The sequence below is a fragment of the Penaeus japonicus genome, unplaced genomic scaffold (genome assembly GCF_977035675.1).
Source record: "Penaeus japonicus unplaced genomic scaffold, GWHDUDI00000001_assembly GWHDUDI00000028, whole genome shotgun sequence".
Lineage (NCBI taxonomy): Eukaryota > Metazoa > Arthropoda > Malacostraca > Decapoda > Penaeidae > Penaeus > Penaeus japonicus.
Window position 1 is genome coordinate 31,206,649 of NW_028234430.1, and position 5,000 is coordinate 31,211,648.

Genomic DNA, 5,000 nt, shown 5'->3' on the forward strand with positions numbered 1-5,000 from the left:
ATGGCCACACTCTCTTTTGTTATTACTTTGCAATTGGACACTTCCTCCAGACTGTCTCTTCTGCATACGAGGTGATAAATATCTATACTTCGATTTCCACCTTTGTGTGTTGTTTTTTGCTGTTCCCTTTCCTGAGTTACGTGTCTATTGCCACCATTGCCACCTTACTAGAGAAATCCAGTATCGTCTTTTCACCAGCAATTTCTTTTCTCAAGCCCCCATTTCTCCTTCACCACCTCTTCTCTGTCTCCCTCACTCACATGTCCAGTTAGATAAGCACCTACAAAGACCTCCCATAGGTCATAATCTTATTTCCTCTATGATTGATTTTTATTGTTCTCCTCGTTACAATTGCAATGCATACTCGTTTATTATATACTGTCTAATTAACTAAATATCTATCTATCTATCTATCTATCTATCTATCTATATATATATATATATATATATATATATATATATATATATATATATATATATATATATATATATATATCTTGGAACCGTACTTGTAACTTTGTGTTAAGTTTTAATGGGACTTGATGTATTTGAAAGAGGGACCTATAAGAAATAGTCTTGAATTTTGTTAAGCAATAAATGATACTTTCTGTGACCCCCCCCCACCATCCCGTTAAGCTATTCTATTCGTTAGTACATTATATAGTATTGGGCTTAATACTAATCCCAGTGGAGTACCCAACTCAAGACCCATTTCCTCTGAAAAACAGCCGTGAAACCACATGCAAGCTTTCCTATCTGTCAAATAGTCACTAATCCATCCTAGCAACTTTCCTGTTACACCTAAACTTGTCAATTTATTCCCCATTAGTTTTATTAAAAGCACCTTATAAATCAGTAATAACCCTTCACTTTTCTGCATCATTTGACAACACTGAATTACACAATCTGATAATCCCTATCCCTTCATAAAACTGTAGAAATATGAAATAGTTTATTGTCAATTACTCTATTTGATAATATTCACTCCATCATTTTACATATACAAGAAATTAGAGAGACAGGTCTATAAACCCTTAGATGATTTTGACATACATAATATAATACCTTTCTTTCATGCCTTCGGTAATCTACGCTCCGAGTAGCTCATTGTTAAGGGCTATTTTTCCTGCCTGCTGAATGAATTTAGAATGTTACTCCATCTTCCCCTTGTGAAGTACTTCTAAGAATAGATTACTGATTTTTATTTCTCTTTTGAGAAGTATCTACATGAAGTGGGTGATTGATTATAGATTATAAATTTCTTGCTGAATCCCCGCCTTATGACGGTGGTGAGATCTACCGAAAGATTGAGGTGATTGGACGAGACGGCGACCAATCAAGGCGTTGGTCTGCCTCAGTCACGGATCTGTTATGTATCAGCCAGCTCCGCACCTGCTGGTGGGACCTTATTATTGTTACTTTGATCACTTCGATCATTAGACTATAGGAGAGAAGGTGATATTTAGAATCCATTTACCTGCTTGATTCTGAAAAAAATTGTAGCTTCATCATCTGCCATCTAAAACCCGTGTCATTAGTTACTGGCGGGTCCTTGATGGGCTGCACTGGGGATTTATAAATCAGGACTCAGAGTGTGAAACCTGATCGAGGCAAGCTGGTGGTTTGCTTTCTGTGCTCTTTCATTTAATGTGAGGAAGAATACATTTTCTGTTAATTCTTAGTCCTAGTATTTTTCCTCTGTTGTACTATTCGATGGCTTCCTCCTCCAATATTAGATTTGATGTCTTGAGTTTCGCTACAGGAATTACTTGAAACTTTCTTATGTTGGCCGAAAGCTAATATTGGTTTCCATTGCGGTTGATTGGTACTTTTCCCCGTCTCTCGGTATCATCCTTATTCTTGATACTTTGAAGTAATTAGGGAAGAAGCCAATGTGAGAGAAGCATTGTATATGTTTGCCAGTCTGACCAACATGTTACAGAATTGTCTTGTTGATCCTACTTTTGCCTGAAGCACTTTTGTTCTTGAAACTCTGAATAGTGAGTTTGACATCTCTTGGGCTGATCTTGGTCATTAAAGGGTCATTAGGACCAAGTCTGGTGTAGTCAGCAGCCGCTTCTAGAGATAAGTTAATGTGTCTTCCTATTTCCTTGATGTTGGTGCCCTCGAAATCACTCAAAGTTCTCTGCTTTTTCTGTAACTTGGAAACAGTTTTTCCAGTCATTTCTGAACAGGTTTTCTTAGCAGTTCAGTTCAGACAGATTTGCGAAGACGTCGCTTCGCCCGGGCTATATGCACGAGGCGGCCCGGCCTCTGTCAGCTATGAGTGCTGACTCATCTTATCTAATGTTATCTGATCATCCTTTTATATTGGTTTCATTCCTTCCCATCAGCTTCTTAGTTTCTGGTCAGAAGGACTATGGGTCTTTTCACTTCCATTCAATTCTTTCTGGTGTGAATATTGGGTACAATCCAATTGTTGCTCCTTGGTACATGTTTTTCAAGTGGTTACAATATTGCTGTACTACTGGACTTCTTCGCTGATCTCTTCTAGTGTTTCGGTCTTCAATTTGGCTGCAGGCTTTGACTGGAGTTGCTCCTTGAATCTTTCCCAATTAGCTGGTCTAATGTTGAATCTCCTAGAGGCTAGGCTTTCCACTATTGTGTTGGATGTTATCTTGAGAATGATGGACATAGAGATTACAGGGCCCAGTTCCATCATCAAGTTGTGGTGGGCTTTACTGTTGTAAAGTGCAATGTCTGGAGTGGTTGTCATGTTCCCTCTGTAGGGATATCTGGTCCAATGTGGATGAAATCTCCATTTGTCACCATTCTTCCAACAGTATTGCCAACCTGGTTTCCTGCTCTGATTATACTATATAAGTTTTGCAGGGAAAAAATTGGCCTCCTTGGTGGCAGATACATTTTGTCCACTATTATCAGACCTCTTAGCTGTCTGAATGTTTGGGAATCATAGCTTTACAATTCCATGCTCTGTCATTTTGTAGATTTCTACATGTGTTTTGAGTTGTTTGACTTGTTTTTTTTATATATATATATATAAATGTTAGGTCTTGCTAAGTCTTAGGCAGTACAACATACCCATGTCTTACTACTAAACATGAAGGTGCTCAGTTCTTATTATTTTTATCTTGTTAGGGGAAGCCATGGTCCTAAAATTATTGCTTACTGTCTTTACTTGAGAAACTGCCTGAGTTGTCAGATTAAATCTTAGCCAGGTTGACTAGGTAGAATATGTCTCCGTGGGGTGGATGAGCGTCTTGCTCCTGTTAGGTTAGGTAGGCAAATTGGAGAAATGTGGGGATAAAGGAAGAGATGTTTCCCTACAAGGATCTCTTATAAGGTAACTGTGTGCTTTTGCTCGAGAGAGCCGGGCGTCAAATTCCTTTGCTTTCTCTTCTGATTTTGGCATGGAGGTTATCTTCTTTATTTAGTAGCTTCTTATAATTCTTTTGAGCAAAGGATTCTTGGAGAGTAGTTGGGCTTATCATATCCTCTATCACCCTACATACCTTACATATATCTTCTATCTATCCTATGATGATAAATTTCTTGCCGAATCGCCGCTTTAAGTACAGGACGGCGGTGAGATTCAACATGAGAGTGAGGTGAATAGTCATGACGGCAACCCATCAGGGCGATGACTTGACTCACAAATCACATTAAGGATATGAACGTCGCAGCTTGTATAACCGGCTGTTACACTTTTCTCTTTTTTGACTGCAATTAGGAGTTCATGTGTAGTTATAATCTAACAAGATTCTGCAGTAATATCTAGGGACGAAACAATCTGTCCCTTTCTTTCAGCTTCTCATGCAATTATAGTATCATAAGTGCTTCGTGGTGGTGAAGCCAGAGAACATTCTTTTGCCCATTTCCCAATATCTTTGTTTACATCCTCCTCTCGGTGTGAATGAACGATGAGGTTATTTGTCTTGCCCCTCATCTTGTTTACATGATTCCATATTTCTTTGAGACTCTTCTCAATATTTTGTTAACTTTATTATACTTTTTCTTCATTTCCTTTTTTTTCTCCCCACACACCTTTAATATGTAAATGAGTTTATCCATAAATCCACTCTTTGTGTGCCATCCTTAACATCTGTGTCCTCCCATTAAGTGTCTTATCACCGCAGAATCTTTATTTCCTTGCTCCATATTTTTTATTTCAGTGTGACCTAGTCTTTGTAGGTAAACATCTTTCTATTGCACTTAACAAATCCTTGATGTACCTAAACATATGGGTGCGTAATATCTGTACCAGCCCTCCACGTGTAAATAAACAGTTCTCTGTCTTTTGTGTCTAAAGTAAACCTTTATCTTTGGTTTTAACTTTTTTTCCGAAAGTTAACTTACTGCATAATACAAAAGGATCACCAAGTAATTCACTATTTTACATTATCCTTGAATATCCTGATCGCCAGGCAGACCGGTGTAATTGAGTCATCCATCCTTGATGTGTGTCGCCTCTTTATCACCAAGCAAGCATACCTCAGGCCTATCTTTGAGAAATTGGGAATATCTAATATCATTATCATTGATTTTCCCCATCTCCTTAAACTGTGGGTGCCTAGCATTAAAGTCACCCACTATCAGAGTCGAGTCAAATACATGCAATCTGGTAGATGTCCGAGATCAAAGCGTCTCCCAGATATATCAATTAGCAATATATACTTCACCTTCTTGTAAATACTTATACTAGGTCAGTGCCATTATTTCTACATAACATCTTTGTTAGTTCAAAAGCTATTGAACTCTTGGCGTAAGAAGACACTCCCATTTTTAGTCTCTGGAATTTTTCACTAAGATACAGTGGACATTTGTTATTCTGGTAAGTAAACCACTCATATTCCACGATATTGTCTTGATAATACACTTCATCAGACCTTTGTGGTTTCCATATATATCAAACAGTTCCTGGACGTTTGCCCAGTCTTATACTTATTCCTTTTTTTTTCAGTTTATCTCTTTCAGTGTCTTTAGACTTCAGTAACAATGACCTGAAGGTCACTATTAGT

At 38.0% G+C, this 5,000-nt stretch overlaps 1 protein-coding gene across 1 annotated transcript in view; it reads left to right on the forward strand.

The window, feature by feature from the left end:
- Nucleotides 1-5,000, forward strand: part of LOC122260887 (sphingomyelin phosphodiesterase) — a gene marked incomplete at its 3' end in the record, with an annotated part of 27,038 nt that overhangs the window by 7,265 nt on the left and 14,773 nt on the right.